Source organism: Protopterus annectens, chromosome 16.part0, assembly GCF_019279795.1.
Source record: "Protopterus annectens isolate FY-2018-M chromosome 16.part0, PAN1.0, whole genome shotgun sequence".
NCBI classification, from domain to species: domain Eukaryota; kingdom Metazoa; phylum Chordata; order Ceratodontiformes; family Protopteridae; genus Protopterus; species Protopterus annectens.
In genome coordinates this window covers 330346426-330364899 of record NC_056750.1, presented here as the reverse complement: position 1 = coordinate 330364899, position 18474 = coordinate 330346426, and the positions used below count along the sequence as shown (strand labels likewise).

Sequence of the window (18474 nt, the reverse complement as noted above, 5' to 3'; positions counted from 1 at the left end):
AATGTTTAAGACAGAGAAAATGCACCAAAATAAATGTCTTTGCAGGGGGCAAGCCCTGCATGCACCAAAACCACCCACACCCCCACACCCTTACTTAAATATATTAACTCCATGGTCATACAACTACAGAGAAAGTTAAATACAGACAACAATGATTCACTGTGTTGTGTTTTCTCATTTGCTCTCATACACATATTTTTCACATAAACAGCATAAGTAGTTCTAAGATCCTGATTAGTTAAAATTCTGCCTTATGATGAGTGTCTCATGTTTTACCTAATTCATGTTATACCTAATGTTTTTAAAGTATAAAAGGCTTGTCTTTGTTTTCATTCTTTGTGATCATATTAGAAAATTCTTGATCCCCCTCATAAGATCTGATTTGGAATAAATATTTTATTTGTATAGCCAGATATTCTGTCTGTCTTTGCAATGTTATTTTAATATCTTTTCTCTGTTACTATTACAGTTGCCCTGTGACACCTCTTAGGTGTCACCTTTGATTATAATGCAGTAGTTTGCAGGTTATCAATGACAGTATTATTATAATTGTTAAACATATATACTCCAGGGTGCCTTTGTTTTGGAGTAAACATTACCATTGTTTTTGCTTTTGTTGTAGAACAGTTTAGTAATACCTTTATAATTAGAGAATATATTAAAACTATAAGACAAATTGCAATTACTATACCAATCAAGCTATGAAAAATATTAGTTCCTAGATGATCTTCTTTAAGCACACACAGTGAAAGATGCACAATGTGTCTGTGATCTGTGAGTGTGTGTGTGTGTGTGTGTGTGTGTGTGTGTGTGTGTGTGTGTGTGTGTGTGTCACAACATGGGAAATTTAAATTCTCAAATGTTTATGGAGAAGTTCCATGAAGCGGAGCTAGCCATCCTTGTAGAATGCATGCATGGAGTAAGACAAACACTCCTGAGTGTGTCGTTCTTTGTATGAGATGTTAAACTGAGGCCCCATCTCTCTGCATTAATGGTAGGTGCCATTAGATATTTTACATCCACCTTAGCTATCCAAAAGAGAAGGGGGAAATTTCCCAATGTCCTGGCCAAATTTTCCCTAGTAGTATAGATAACACCAAGGGTTTACCCTGCTAGCCTAGTGGGGCTAACCTGGTCAACAAAGGATATTTAAATTAAGTTTTAAATCAAATCCATGTCTGTGCCTTCATTTCAAAAGTGAAGAAGAAAACAGTGACAGTTTTGAGCAGTGTTATGGCAGCTGAGAGGACAGACAGACAACTAATGGGACAGCAGAAACAAGGACATGGGCAGGCACACGCTATATACAGTATATCCTACACTTGCCTAGCCAGGGGGTAGCAAAACCATCAGAGAAGAAAAAAGATTCCTTAAAATTCCTTCCCTTTCCCCTCCTCACCTGAAAAACTTGCCTCGGCTGACTTGCATGCATGGGGGGGGGGGGGGTAGGGTGGTGGTGACTTAACCACTGAACTGACCAGACTTCAGTATTATTGGCTGCACCTGTATTTGACGGACTGCTTAATTTCTGTTAAATACAGCTGCAGTCAATTGTTTCCCCTCTCTTGCTTACCTTATTGGTGGCTGCTGCTTACCTGAAGGTGGTGTTCCCAAATCCTGATCTTGATTTCCGAGTCCCAACTGGTGATGGTGAGTTTAGATTCACGCTGGTGGTCTGTTTGAGTCTTGCTTGGAATGGTATGGCATTCTGCAGCTGTATTTTGTCTGTTTGCACACCCCATAGAGTAAGTCTGTTCCAGTTTACCAAAATCCAATTGGTGTGTTTCTGCCGTCGCATGCATTTTTGCATCATGTCATCTGGTAACTGGACCTGGTTGGAGTTGGATGAGCAATGGAACAGAGGACTTCAGTGAGCTGAAACTGGGGAAGGTTTTTAGGAAGCAAGTGACAGAAATTAATCGGTGTGTTCATTCGCATTTCGGAGAGTAGGTAAGCATATGTGTGATTGTGTGTGTTTGTGTGTGTGTGTGTGTGTGTGTGTGTGTGTGTGTGTGTGTGTGTGTGTGTGTGTGTGTGTGTGTGTGTGTGTGTGTGTGTGCATGTCTGACTGTAACTGAGAGAGACAGATAGACAGACAGGAAGAGAGAGAGAGAGAAAGAGATGGAGGATGGAGGGAGAGAGAGAGACAGATGGGGAGAGAGAGGGAGATATGGAGGGGGGAGACAGAGAGAGAAAGATAGAGAGAGAGAGAGAGAGATGGGGAGAGACAGATGAAAAGAGAGAGAGAAAGAGAGATGGAAAGGCAGATGGAGGGGGGAGAGAGAGACAGATCATGAGAAAGAGAGAGATGGAGAGACACACTGAGGGGGAGGCACAGAGAGACAGATGGATAGAGAAAGAGAGAAAAAGATTAGGGGAGAGAGAGATATAGACAGGAATGAGAGAGAGGGGAGAGAGACAGATATGGGGGGGAGAGGGGAGAGAGAGAGATGTGGAGGGAGAGAGAGATATGGAAAGCAGGGGAGAGGGGTCTATATTAGAACACCGAAGTCTTAAAACTTTGAATGTTCTAATATCGACCCCTATTCAGCGAATGCTTAAAATATCGAACATGCAGAACAGCAAATTTTTTCCCAGGCAAAAAATTTGCTGTTCCGAAACACATACACACAACACAAGCACACCCAAAAAAACAGCAATCCACACACATTCACTTAAAATCCTACATCTAACCCTACACTAAACTGTACATACACTACTATCTATCCGCTTACCTTAACCCTAACCCTAAGGTCCATCACTATCGCATACTCACCTCACCCATGCCCTAACCCTAACTCACCTACCCCGCCCTACCCTAATGTCTATCACAACTGCACACTTACCTGACCCACACACTAACCCTAATTCACCTAACCCACACCCTAACCCTCACGTCCACAAAATCGCACACTTACCTGAATCTGACCCGTAACTTTCCACCACAGTGCTGAAAAGAGGGAAGCGACAGAAACGGCCAACCAAATTCTTTCCCTAGGAAAAAATTTGGTGTTCTGCAGCTTCGCTATTTTTAGCGTTCGCTGAATAGGGGTTGATATTAGAACATTCGAAGTTTTAAGACTTCGGTTCTAATATAGACCCGAGGAAAGATATGGAGATGGGGACAGAGCGAGATATGGAGAGAGGTGGGGGAGAGAGAGAAAGAGAGAGAGAGAGAGATGGGGGGAAGACATAGCTCTCAGATGTTCAGATTTTCACAGAATGTCCGGATTTTTTACTTATATTTTTGGCCCATTTCTCATAAAATTGTAGTCTTCTGGCAAATCATCTGTAAATCATTGAGAACTGAAGTCAGAAAAAAATTGCAGACATTTAATTTTCAAACTTCACACTGGGTGGGAGGTTGGTATAATGGTTAAGGTATTTCCCTTACAGACACAAGGTGTTGATTCTCACAGGGAGTAATTGGCTAGGTTTAAAATAGCCCACAAGGGCAGTTAGCCTAGTACTCATCTATGAACCTATAGCCTTCAGAAAATGAATACTAATGCAGAACCTTCTATCAACTGTTTGTTTGTAAGAGCAATATTTAAAAAGTGTCCCTATTTTTGTCCCCCAATTATGTGTGGCTTTGTCCAGATTTTTTGCTTTAAGTGTTTGAGAGGTATGGGGGAGGGAAAATGGGCTAAAACGTAGCAGACAGACTTTGCAGTGTGTATGTGTGTCTGCATTTGTGCATGTCTGTAGGGGAATGAATGGCAAGAATGAAGGTGGGTGAGTGTATATGCTAGTTTATGTAGGTATGTGAAAATGTGTGCGCATGTCTGTAGGGGCAATAATGAAGGTGGGTGTATATCTGCCGTTATTCTCCCGCAAACCCACAGGTCGCAGGGGGCACCCAGTTATCTCCCCACATACAAGAGCCCCCACTAACAATGTGCAGTCAACTTGCACACAAGCGGATGTGGGTTTCTCCTTCCTCCTTGCCCAGTTCTCGCAAACTCGTAATTACGACAGCATCACACGATTTATGGCACCACCGAAACTCCTGTAAGCTGTGATGTCAGATGAAAGCCACACTCCATCATGTCCACTTCAGTGAAGCAAGGACCTGATTGGTTGCAGCAACCAAGGAAGAAAGTTGTTGTGTGTATTTTTTTTTCTCTTCAAACAAGCGGTGCCTGCAAAGCACTTCCTGTGTCAGTTGCCTTTAAAAAGGCACGTGTGTAGCAAGCATTCCTTTCTCTTGTTTTTCAAGAGAAAAGTTTGCTTTGCTGCTTGGATTTTCAGGAGATTGTTTATTGGATTACTGATGGCATGAGGAGGACAAGGACTTTGGAAGAAAGCCTTTCAGAAGCAATCATTGGGACAAGCCAAGGAGCTGCATTTTCAACTGCCCTTGTAAGGGCAATTTTTAAAAGCTATGAAAAATTCTACTTTTAAAATCAAATTTAAAAAGGCTGAACTGGTCTGTGTAGTAGCAATCAGGGGTCAACCTTTAATTTAGTGCGAGCAGGGGATAGTGGTAGTGGTAGCCTTCCACTACAGAAAAAGGTAAGTTGCTGAGGTTTTTGTTTTTTTAACTTTTTTAGGGGGGGCACAAGGAGATGAGGACTGTAATATTTGTCCCCAAAATTCTTGGAGAATTGGGGGTTGGGAGTGTAGAGAGGCTTTGGTTTAAATGGGTTTAGTTTAGCTTTGTCCAGAATGATTGTGTCAAGAGATAGAGCGAGGGGGGGGGGCTTGTCTATGATAATTAATGTCCAGATACTAGTTGTATACTCAGTCCTGCATAAGAATAGTCATCTTTTTTATTTATTTACTTTTGATTTGTCCAGAATTGTGCTCAAAGGTTAGTAGTAGGGTGATAGTCACTGTGAAAATGTTGTGGATAATGATTTAAACTTCAACAATTGGCTAAGTTTCTTGTGTCATTCTAAGAGGATCCAGTATTTGTCAGCTTAGGATGACATGACTGACAGACCTTGATGCTTTGCCAGAGATGGCCTGCATCTGTCACCCCCTAGGTTTTCGGGTACTGGCTAAGGCTCTTGCCACCCCTATAGTGTATTTTTAGGTGGTATTCCAAAGACCAAATTACGACCATAACAGCTATAAATAAATGCAGTCTAAGGGTCATGCTGATCAGCGCTAGAAGTCTAAATCTCAGGATGCACTCACTTGAAGCACTCCTCAAAATGGAGAACATTGACATTTGTGCTGTAATGGAGACCTGGTTTAAAGTGGCAGAAAGCACCCCTGCACTTCCAGGCTATAACTCATTCCACACCTTTTGGCCCCAAAACATGGACCAAAGCTCCGAAGGCGGTGGTGTCTCCATATTCATAAAGGATATGCACACCTCTAGACTAGTAGCCCAGCATAATATATCTGAGATATTTCAGGTACAACTAACATTGGGTAAGACTGTGATCCAGGTCATAGCCTGCTATAGGTCCCCAACCATGCCCCTAGACTCTCACTCCATGTTCCTAAGCACCCTGGAATCTATCAAGGTCCAACCCAACACTCTCATACTAGAAGACTTCAACTACCCCTCCATTGACTAGGAAAACTACTCAAGCACCAGTGCACTGACCCAACACTTCCTGGAATTCATCAATTCCAATGGCCTGGACCAGCTCAATCTTACCCCCACTAGAGGAAGCAACATCCTTGACCTGGTTATTACTAACATGGGCAACCATTGCTCTACACCAATAGTCAATCCCTCCCTGGTTAGATCCGACCACAAACTAATCACCATGAAAATTCACATCTCACCCACACCCCCTGCAAAGGTATCCACCATGAAAAACATCTCCAAAGATAATTTTGGACTCCTAAAAACAGAGGTGGCTAACTTCACTCCACCCATGCCAATGGAAAATAGATGCATGGCTGCCGAATCATACACCAATGCACTGTACAAACGTACATAAATGCAGTGGAACTAGCCATAACCAACAGAACCAAGATGCTCTCCTCCAAAAAAAAGGAAGCCAGTCTGGTGGTCCCCTGCCATTAATAAACTGTACAACAGAAGGAAGAAACTGTTGCAGAAACAGGTGAAGTCCCAAGACTAGAAAGATTCCCTTATTCATCTCAACAAAAAGTTGAGATCCCTCATCAAAACCTTCAAAGCCAGCTATGAAGGCAGAATTGCGGCAGACACTAAAAACAACCACAAAACCTTCTTTAGTTATATCAAGAATCTCCATGGCAATACCCAGATTTGCTCTGAGTTACTGCACAATGGTACCTCTTATACTGAGCCAACAGATATTACCAACATACTGGCTGACAGATTCAGTGCAAACTTTACCCCCCCCCCCCAAAGGACCAATCTTAATACCGGAAGAATGCCAGGCACCCTGCATTACTGCAGCACAGGTTAAAGCTGCAAGAATACATCTTCCATGGGACACGATAATATCCCTGGCTGTGTTCTACATGAATTACAAAGTGAACTGGCACCACATCTGTGTGCTTTGTTCATTCACAGCCTCACCTCAGGCTTTGTCCCTACTGAATGGTGCACTGCTACAGTCATCCCTCGCCATAAAGGAGGAGCGACTACAGACCCTGGAAATTATCGCCCCATTAGCCTGATGAGTCTGATATCTAAGGCTATAGAGCACATCATCATGAACCTAATTAACAAGGATATACGAAATCTCCAAACTCTAGATCCCGCGCAATTTGGTTTTGTGAAAGGTAGATCATACCTGCTCAACCTGGTTGACTTCTATGAGTCAGTCACCAGAGCGGTGGATGAAGGTAAGGCAGTTCATACAGCTTACTTCGATCTGGCCAAGGCCTTTGATACCATTCCTCACTCAGGAATTATTGATAAACTCACCAAACTAGGCATCAACCCCTATATCATTAGGTGGGTTGCAAATTGGCTCACAGATAGAACACACAGTGTGAAAGTAGCAGACTCCATGTCAGACTGCTGACCAGTCATGAGTGGAGTCCCACAGGGATCAGTCCTGTGTCCTCTCCTGTTTAGCATCCACTTCTCAGAAGTCCAGGCCAACACAGAGGGACTCTGGCTGACCATATTCCCAGACGACTGTAAGCTTGGAGCCATTATTAACTCCCCAAGTGATGCAGACATCCTACTGGTCTCAAAACCATGTCCTTAAGTTAAATGCAAAAAAAATGCGTTGTCATCCCCTTTAGTAAAAACTCAGTTCCCACTAATTAACATACCAATGGGAGGCCACTGAACATTTAAGGCGTTATAAGAGATCTGGGGGCACAGGTTGACAGCAACCTCTCCTTCAACCACCACATTGCCACTGTAGTCAGAAAGTCCTTCTATGTGGCACATCTCATTACCAAGGGTTTTGCATTCAGGAAGAAAGAGGTCATCATTTCTCTCTACTCTTCCCTCTTTAGACCAATCATAGACTATAATGTCCCATTTGGCATGTACCTCACTAGACACATGCAACAGCTGGAGAGGCCACAAAAGTACCTCACGAATAGGATCCTAGGCCTTAAACACATGTCCTACATGGACAGACTGAAAAAACTCCAGATATTTTCTGTCTCATATTGTCTACTAAGAGGCGATCTCTGCTTGACTTACAAAGCCATGTCTGACCCAGCTCTATTAGAACTGCTATATCTAAAGAAATCCCAATCCCTCCGTACCACACACTCCCGAGACCTCAACCTCATTACCACAATCAACAGAACATGCTGGAGGGACAGGTTCATAACCCAGAGACTGACAATGCTCTGGAATAGACTTCCCATACACGTCAAGCAGAGCACCTCACTAGCCCTCTTCAAGAGAAATCTTGATGAGTGGATGGGAAATAGAAAGTTCACTCTGGGGAGCACTCCAGTGGCTCTACTTGATAGAGGCACTTGGAACTAACGACAGGAGGCACAATGCTAGGGCACTTCTATGGGCTAGGCTTGTAAAGCCCCAGGGCCATTAGCCTAGTACATACCTATGAACCTGTGAACCTATAATGCAAACCCTGTTACTCTAGTTTTTATTTATTTATTTTTTTTAAGCTTGTAACAGCGGCATTCACAACTATCTCTTGTGCTATGCCTTTGGTCTATGATTTTTTGCTTTGTCCAGAATTGTTGTGCAGAGAGGTTTGGAGGGGGGTATGGGCTGTGAAAATGTTGTAGAATGTCCTCATGTCTGCATGGGATTTTTTGTTGTCTCTCATGAAAAATTTGAGTTCATGCAATGCAAGATCTGTTCTAGCATCTTTATAAGTTTATTAGACAAGTGTTTAAATGCCTGATGTTATGCCTTTGCCCTGCTTTTTTTTTGCTTTGTCCAAAATTGTGATGAAAGAATGTTGCAGAATGCACAAGTATAATTTTAATGCAAACCCCGTTCTACAAATTTTTCTGCATTTATAATAGCAGCGTTTAAACCTATCCCTGATGTTCCTCCTTTGTTCTGCAATTATTTTTGGCTTTATCTAGAAATTTTGTGCTCAGAGGTTAGGATGGTAGGGGTTATGAAAATGTTGCATAGTGTTCTAATGTTTGTTTGGTATTTTTGGTCTGTTTCTCATTAACAAAATGTTGGTTCAATCAATGCATGCTAAATCTGCTATAATAGCATCTTTATTGGTTCATAAGCCAAGTGTTTTAAATCCCTAATGTTACATCTTTGTCTTATTTTTTATTGTTTATTTATTTTATTATAAGAGGTTGGTGGTGGGGGTATGGGGATTGTGAAAGCTATGGGACGGTTTGCTTGATATTTGTCGTCTGCCCCTCAAAACAATTTGGTTTTCTAGCAAAACTTTGATACCAAAGCAAAGTAATACACCAAATTATAGGAAAACCCATTCAGTAATTTTTATAAGCATTTTTAAAGGTTTTCTCTGATGTTTAGCTTTTGCCTTATGCTTTTGTACTTTGTCCAGAATTCTTGTACTGAAGGGTTGGGGGTGGGGGCTGTGACACTGTAGAAAGTGCAGGAATTATTGTAATGCATGCTGATGGAAACCTTATTACATTATCTCTATAAGTTTAAAACAATGTTTAAAACAGAATGCTTAAAACTATTACTAACATTATATTTCTGCACTGCAATTAATTTTGGCTTTATCTGGAATTATTATTCTGAAACATTGGGAGGTAGGGGCTGTGAGAATTCTGCAGAATGTACTGATGTTTTAATTCATACTAATACATACTCTGTAATTCTAGTACCTTTGTAAGTTTATAATAGCAATGTTTAAAGCTATCCCTGATGTTATGCCTTTGTTCTGTGATTATTTTTGGCTTTGTCTAGAAATGAGCTGAAACATTAGGCGGGGTAGGGGCTGTGAGAATGATGTCCAAAGTTGAGATGTTTACCTGGTATTTTTGGTCTATCTACAAAAAATGTGGGTTCATGCAATGCATGCTACTGCAAAATCTGCTCTAACATCTTTATTAGCTCAGAAGCTCAGTGTTTTAAAGCCCTAATCTTATGTCTTATGTGCTGAGAGGTTGGTGGTAGGGGGTATGAGCTTTGACACTGCTTCAGACCGTGCTTGATATTGCAATCTGTCCCAAAAATCAATTTGGTTTTCTAGCAAACTTTGAGGATTGAAGTAAAGGAAAGGGGGCATGGCCACACCTTACATCCTTCTAGGTAGGGCCCCAGCACCAAAATGCTAGCGACCCTGGGTGGGTGGAGTGTGTGTGTGTGTGTGTGTGTGTGTGTGTGTGTGTGTGGGGGGTCATACCTCTCAACTAAACAGATTTTGCTAGAATGTCCAGATGTTTGCCTTATATTTTTGGTCTGTTCCTCATTTCCTCATAAAACATGCCTTTCTGGCTAATTACTGAGGATAGAAATACTTTTCAGACTCCATATCCTTCAGAAAGCATACACTAACACAAATCCTGTTGTTCTAGCAATTTTCTAAGTTTATAACAGCAACATTTAAAATCTATCCATATTTTTGGACCCCCCCCCATTATTTTAGGCTTTGTATGGATTTTTTGCATTAAGAGGTTGAGAGGTGTGGTGATAAGTGCGTCTCTGCTTGGGTTGTTACACTGGGGGGATTAGACAGGGAACTGTGAGTCTAGATGTGTGTGAGAGACAGCATGTCTGCAGGCAAATGGGTGAGTGTCCACAAGTCCAAGTGACTTTGGGGCCAAGTGACTGTTGTGGTGGAGGGGCTTGCTTGGTACTGTCTGGGGTGTTTATGTGTGAGAATGAGATAATGCCCTAAAAAGTAGGGACATATTTTACAGTGTGTGTGTCTGCATGTGTGCATGTCTGCAGGGGCAAGAATGAAGCTGGGGGAGTGTGTGTGTGTGTGTGTGTGTGTGTGTGTGTGTGTGTGTGTGTGTGTGTGTGTGTGTGTGTGTGTGTGTGTGTGTGTGTGTGTGTGTGTGGATGTGTGAGTCAAACCTCTTAACTGTATAGATTTTCACAGAATGTCCAGATTTTTGCCTCATATTTTTGGTCTGTTCCTCATAAAACATGTGGCTTCCTGGCTAATCATGGAGGATCATCACTAAAAAGTTTCAGACTTCATACCCTTCAAAAAAATGCATGCTAACACAAATCCCGTTCTAGCAAGTTTATAAAAGCAACATTTTACCTAATCTTTCCCTATTTTGGGGGCTTTGTCCCCCCATTATTTTAGGTTTTGTCCAGATTTCTTGCACTAAGAGTTTGAGAGGTATGGTGATGAGTGTCTCTGCCTGGGTTGTAACACAAGGGGTAATTAGAAAGGGAATTGTGTCTAGATGTGTGTGTGTGTGTGTGTGTGTGTGTGTGTGAGAGAGAGAGAGAGCATGTGCTGGGGTAAATGGGTGAGTGTGTCCACAAGTCCAAGTGACTGTTGGTGGGTGGAGGGGAGCTTGCTTGATGCTATCTAATATTTGTATGTGTAAGAATGAGATAATGGCTAAAAAGTAGGGATATATTTTAAATATTGCACTTATAAACTTAAAAAGTTATTGGAATAACTAGATCTGTTAGTAAAAAACAAAAAAATGAGCATCTCAAGGAACATAAAATCAATAGCCTTTATTACAATGGTAAGAGCTTTTGTCTGGCAAATCCGGCCTTCTGTGTTAACGCACATTTGTGTGTGAACAAAGACCCCAAAATATGGGTTTATTTTAAATATCAGTTATAAACTGAAAAAGTTGCCAGAATAGCTGAAGCTGTGTTAACATGCATTTTCTGTGTGGTTGGTAGAATAATTGGATCTGTATTGGCATCCATTTTCTGTGTGGTTGGTAGAATAACCAGATCTGTGTTAGCATCGATTTTTGTGTGTGAGCAGACCCAAACATAGAGGCTGATACTAAATACCACTGTTATAAACTGGAAACCTTGCCAGAATACTTGGATATGTGTTAACATGCATTTTCTGTGCGCGAACAAAGACCCAATAATGGAGGCAGATATTAAACGTTGGTGTTACAAACTTAGAAAGTTGCTGGAGTAACTGTTTTAACAAGTGTTTTTTGTGTGTGTCTGAACATAGACCCAATAGTTTGCACAGATTTTAAATATTTCTCTTAACTTAGAAAGTGTGCTAGCATGCATTTTTAATGTGGTGGAGGGTCTTGCTGCAGTGAATGGCTCAAGCTGTCTCCCCCTGTTGAATGGGTTGTGGGCTGCTGCCTGTGAATGGTTTAAGCTGCTATTAAGTCCACCTAAACCAGAGCAGCCAACAGCCCAGACCGGATGGCTTCCTTTTGGACTGAATTGTGAGCTGCTTATTGCGAATGGTTTAGGCTGCTTTTTTTAAGGTATCAAAACCAAAGCAGTTAGCAGCCTGTGGGTGGTGTGTTTGTGTGTGTGGGTGGTGTGATAAGTGAGTGTGGTGTGAATGGACCTCTGAGACTGGCTATCTTGATGTGCTGAAGAGGCTTGTTGCAGTGAATCACTGCTACTAAATGCCAGTTAAGAGTGACCAGAGACATCTCAGAATAAATGTTGGTGGGGCAGCATGGATGCATTGGGGGGAGGTTAGCAGTACCAGACCTTAAGAGTCTTCTTCTTCTTTCGGCTTTTCCCGGTTAGGGGTTGCCACAGCGGATCACCTGTCCACTCATGACCAGAAGTGCTGTGGGGGGTGCTAGTTAATTTCCCTGCCTACGGCCCCATTTGACTTTGATCCGGCTCTGTACCTGGCTTGTTAATGGGAGAACAAGTGGGCAATAGCCCCTGATATGTGCAAAATACAATGTCTGGTTGTTAGTATTATTTTATGTGCAGAACTTAGACATCCAGGTATTTTATTGTTCCTGTTTTTCGGGGAGAGAAAGGTGTTGCTTAGCAATATATGCAATTACTTAGTATTCTGTGTGATTTGTCAGTGTTTGAGCCACATACCTCTCAATTATCCAGATGTTCACAGAATGTCCAGATTTTAGCCTCATACGTTTGATATGTCCATCATAACATTTGTGGTTTTCTGGCAAATCACTGAATAATGAGACTTATTCTAGAAAATGCGTGTTAAGAAAAATCTTGTTTTTTCTAGCAACTTTCTAAATTTATTACAGCAATATTTAAAAATTGTCCGTGTAGATACCTAAGGGCAGAGTATTTAAAAAGTACAGGTGCGTTTATTATTACTCATCCCCTATGGCTAAAACCCACATCGTTCTCAACGAAATAGTACAAGTAAAACGACAGTAGAAAGAACACCTGTTTAAATACTCACAAGTAACATATTTTCGTATAAACTTTAATCATATACTTAATTAAAGTAATATTTCCAATAAAGGTACTTCTATTTTAAAACGAAAGTCAGAAAATAAATGGTTCAAAGATCAGATGGGTAATGTGCAATGTCGTAACTAATAAGGGACGCACATATCACGCAAAAAGCGTGACAACCCACTCATCACTTGTAAGAACCGAGAAGGATCAAACAAAGAATGTCAGACGCAAAAAGCCCTATCTTTACCGTACTTATTACACAAAAGACACCTAAAATTAAACATAAGCTTAGTGTATTTATTTATTAAATTAATACAAAAACTGTGCGTATAGTAACTCAAAACCGTAAAATTTTGCCACAGTAACTCATAGATTCAGTGAGTTGCAATGATCCTAATTATGTATGTTAATAAATGCACTTTTATTACCATTTTTACCGGAAATAGGGGTGGTCTTATTGAGCACGTGTAGTGAATTTTCATACGTAGCAGTTGGCGGTATACAAATACATAAACGTTCACTAAGGAGTATAGTAGTAACGTGCACTTATAAGTGGCTTTTTTGTGATAGTATGTACTTCATTAAAATGTCTCCGTGAACTATTAAAAATAATTTGGTTTTGTATTAGTGCCGAAGCGCTTTAGTTAATAAACATAATTTATTATGGGTGTATACTTTTGTAGTTTATTGTAAACGCGTATTTTACTTCGTAGGTGGGCAACATGAGTTTAAATCTGTTGAAATATTGTAGTATCTATACGTTTCCAGGACCTGTAATGTCATATCGTCTAATTTTGAGAGAGTCAAGACTGTTGGGTTTGTGCAGTTCAGAACGGTGTGTTTTTACATTTGTGAACGCATGGCCGGTTTTCTGTGGTGGATCGCTGTTCCAAAACACGTTGTCTCTAGTATTCAGACTCTCTCCCCAGCGTGTCATTCAGCAGGCTCCAAACTTTTCTCACAGTCAGAGCGGAATACGCTTGGGGGTGTTGAATCTCAGCATTATCATTTGGAATACACTTGCAAGATTAGGAAGTAAACGTTTAGTGAGGAGCAATGTCCCCACTTTTGTATGAATTCGGTGTATGCCATTGAACTGAACATTAGCATGTTTGTCCACCAAGTGCACCTGTAAGGTAATACAGTCAGTATCTGTGTTCCTAAGCAGCACTGCTTTGTAATTCATGTTCTTGTTACGTCCGTCCTTGGCTAACGAGTTGTGTGTGTTTGTTAACTCATTGGAGTGTGAATTTTGAATAGCGTCTGATTGACAAATTCCAAAAATGCCTCTCAACTTCTGAGCATTAAAAATCATAGCAGTGGCCATTAAAAAAGCACAGCAGAGGATCAGAAGGAGGAACACTTTCTTATTATTAAAAATAGAAGGTCTTGTATAGTTCAGGGAATCATTTTATCGTCTCTGTCTACTCATTTAATAAGGTATGTTTTTCTAAACAAGTCTGATGTTATGTTAAGGAAGGTTGTGGGCACTATCCCCGGTAAGAATTAATGGTGCCCCATCCACTTGTCCAGGTTCCTCTTGAACAGTGTCGTAAAGGTGCTCTGTTTCACATGAATTGGTAGCCTGTTCCAAAGATGTGGCAGTCGCTGGGGCAGGGCTGGCCTTTGGTCAACTGGTTCCCTAGGCAAAAGGTCTCCACAGCCCCCCTTCCACCACCTGGTGCCCCATCCTGGTCTACCTACACCATCCATTACTGGAAAAGCACCCCTGCTACAGTGGTGCCCTAGGTGGCCACCTAGTTGGCCTATACCTAAGGCCGGCTATAGCTGGGAAATAAATCTGTCCCTCCAGCATGTTCTACTTAAGCTGTAAGCCATATTTCGGTCCCTGGACCGGGTAGCCCTAGTCCTGTTTATTTACTGATATGTAGCAGGTTCATTAGGTTTGGGTCTTGGATTGTTCTGTAGGCCAGGCATAAGTCTCCCCTAAGAAGTCTACACAACACGGAGTATAGTGACAGGGACTTTATTTAGTCTGTGTAAGGCACACGCTGGATCCCCTTGATTTTCTTTGTTAGAAACTTTTGAAGTCTCTGCAGGTGCTTTGTACAGTACATGATGAACGGGCCGTTATACTCAGTTATGAGCCATATCCATGCTGATTATAAAGGGGTTTGAACCTCTTTTGCTCTTGAGGTGATGCCTTTACTAATTAAGTGTGCTATGTAGAAAGCCTTCCTTACTACAATAGACATGTGGTTGAAGTTAAGATTGCAATCAACTTGTGATCCCAGGTCCCTTACCACTTCATAGGTGCTTAGGATATTGTTGTCGATTTGATAGTGTGAAGGGACATTGTGCTGAAGGGAATGATGTTGCCTTTGTTTGCATTCAGTTTGAGGCCATGACTAACTCACCAGTTTTTGGTCTGCGTGAGACCCTCCTTGAGTATACTGACATCATTTGGGGATTCAGCGATTGCACCTAGTTTACAGTTGTCTGCAAACTTGGTCAGCTACAACCCCTTAGTTTTGACCTGAACTTCTGAGAAGTATATAACAAACAGTAGGGGGCCAGCACTAATCCTTCTGACACGCCGCTGTTAATAGGTCTGCTGGATGATGTGGAGTCACCCACTTTGATAACGTGCGTCTGGTTTCTGAGCCAGTTGGCAACCCATCTTACAACAAAGGGGGGTTACATTAAGTTTGCTAAGTTTATCGGTAATCCTTGAATGCAGGATTGTTTTGAAAGGCTTTGTCAAGTCGAGATATGCTCTGTGCGCAGATTTCACATGAAAAAAATACACTGCATTGCTGGTTCAGTTAGTTGGCGTATGATGTAGACGATGATTAATTTTTGTGGAAAAACAAAATAAATTTAGATAACTGTAAAGATTATTGGCTTAGTTAAATCTGCCCAGTGGGGTGATACTAGATTTAAACAGGTTCATTATTGACAGTGTAACATACTCAATATTGAGAAAAGAGTAATAATGACAAATACATATCAGTCAGATTATGTCTGCTTCCTTGCTGCCAATGAGTTAGAATTGAAAAAGTTAAAACAACAGTATTGGTTAAGTGGAACTACGGCTCCCAGTATAAACTCTTCTCTGTGCTCTCTTTAAACTGAATTGCAACATTTGTCATGCGTGTTTGTTTTTCAGTGAAAGTTGTTTCTGGTTATGCTTTTAATGTTAAAGCTATAACTGGTTTGAAAAAAAATTGTGTTTTTTTTTTTTATGTCAAAAATATATAAAGTGATATCATGTAGAAGTCTGATTTTTTTAAATGTTTGACAGTATGTGTATGTTGAAATTTATGCAGCAACACAGTATGCACCCCCAAAGGCTATGCAAATGGTCACTATATTTGTCATGACACACAATATAATAACATCCATGCATGGTGGCTTGCCAGCCATATGCATAGATGAACTACCTCAAGAACCCAGGAACAAAGAGAGGATTCAAAGAATGAGCACAAGGACTCAGATGAGTTCCCAAGTATGCATGGATTATGATGGCTGAGGCAATATATTCAGGCTCAGGCAACGTCTGGCTCAGAATTTTTGAGTCATAGCATGCAAAAAGAATAACTGTACATAGTTGTTGTTATTTGGTACAAACACAAAAATGTTTAGTTCTTCTTTCGGCTTTTCCCGGTTAGGGGTCGCCACAGCGGAACTCTGATCTGCTAATGATTGGCAGTAGATTTTTTACGGGTGCCGAGGTGCCAGCTCGACACCCAACCTTCAACAAAGGCACGCCCATTCTACGCATGTCTTTCGAATGCCACTCAACCATGGGGAGGACATGCAGACTCACACAGAAGGCTCTTCAGCCGAGAATCGAACGGGAGAACCTCTTGCTGTGAGGCAATGTATACGTTATTACAACATGTGACAGGCACAAAAATGTATGTGACCTTTATACAGGAAACATCATACATAAAATTCAAACACAGAGAAACAGTTGCCAAAAAGTACCAATAGCCAAAAGAAAGGCAGCTAATGGAGAATCAGGCCGTAAATGGTAAAAAAAATCCAGATTTAATCCACTAGGCAAAACCTGTAACAGCACCAAAGAACCGATACATACACGCTTTAAAATCACACTGCGTTTTTGTTTCAATGAACTTCCTCAGATGTAAAAAACTTTTCACAAAGTAAAGTGCTCATTATAAACCCTGCCAATTAACTTTTGTCCAAGAGGAACAACATTCAAGTTAAAATTAGTAAGACAACTTCCTTTTGCACAACGAACTTTGACCTGACATGAGTTTGTTCACAAACATAATAAACTGCAACTTAAAACTGTCGGTTTCAATTAATCACCAAAGACAACAAATACAGTAGTATTATAAAAATGTAAACAAAAAGTAAGAAAGTAATAAAATAATGAAATAGTGAAAACGAATGTGTGTGTGTTTGTGTGTGTGTGTGTGTGTGTGTGTGTATATAAAAATATATATATATATATATATATATATATATATATCTACATAGTGATGTAGTAAAGCTGTGAGGGCTCCATCTGGTGGAAATAGTGAAAATTACACTTTCAGGGAAAAACGGTTCAAAAGTTGTTAAGAAATACACCCTTTTATAGGTTCATAGGTAGGTACTAGGCTATCTGCCCGAGGGCATTTGTAGGCCTAGCCAGAGTGTGTCGGCGTTCGCCGCCCCATTGATTAATTAACTGATCCTCTGTCAAGCAGAACCAATGAAGTGATCCCAAGGGTGTATTTTCTGTTACCCATCCACTCGTCAAGGTGTCTCTTGAAGAGTGTTAGTGAGGGGCTCTGCCTGATGTAATTCGGAATTTTGTTCCAAAGCATGGGGAGTCTCTGTGACAGGAATCTATCCCTCCAGCATGTTCTATTTATTGTTGTGGCGAGGTTTAGCTCACTAGACCGCGTGGCTCGCAGTGACTTGGGTTTCTTTAGGTGGAGCATGTCCATCAATTCTGAGTTGGACATGGCTTTGTATGTCAGGCAGAGATCACCTCTGAGTAAGCGATATGCCACTGAGTACAACCGGAGTTTTTTCAGTCGGGCTGCATAGGACATATGTTTGAGACCAGTAATCCTCTTGGTGAGGTACTTTTTTGGTCTTTCCAGCTGTTGGAAGTGTCTTGTGAGGTGCATCCAAAATGGGGCATTGTACTCTATGATGGGTCTAATGAGTGATGAGTAGAGGGGCCCTATAACCTCTTTATTTCTAGATGCGAGCCCTTTAGTAATTAGATGGGCCACATAGAAGGATTTCCTAACTACTTTGGCAATATGATTGTCAAAGGAGAGATTACTATCTACCTGGGTCCCTAGATCTCTTAATACTGCTTCTGTATTAGGGGGGCTGCCACCTATGTGGTAATTCGTGGGTGTTTTGTTTTTCCCAAACGGGATGACTATGCATTTTTTGGCATTTAAAAAAACAAACCACAAGCCAGTAAAAAACACAACCAAGGCGGTAATGAACAGAATCAGGCAACTGGATACTGAAAAACCTTTGTTTAATCCCAACAATAGTCACATGAATAAAAACAGCCAAAATCCACTTCCAATAACGTTAAGCGCGCTTTCACTTTGCCAAATACAAAGCTTCATCAGAACAATAGTCATGTAAAACTAAGGTGCTTAAATATATTAAAGCTGTAATGTATTAACTGAATGATTACATAATTTTCTTAGAAAATTGAAATTTCTTAAAATGACAGTCATTTTAACATTTATATATATATAGCATACGCTATAGAATGATAAAATATTAAAACAGTCAGTCACTTCAATAATATACACACCCATTAGTGTAATGAACGTTAAAAATACAGATGTTTTTCTAAACCTGTAATAACAATAGATGTTGTA

General features: G+C 40.8%; 1 non-coding gene across 1 annotated transcript; it reads right to left on the bottom strand.

The window, feature by feature from the left end:
* Nucleotides 1-12748: 12748 nt before the first annotated feature.
* LOC122791133 lies at nucleotides 12749-12848 on the bottom strand. Its single transcript, XR_006363104.1, has one exon. It is a non-coding gene; the product is annotated as a small nucleolar RNA U13 (small nucleolar RNA).
* Between the last annotated feature and the right edge of the window lie 5626 nt (nucleotides 12849-18474).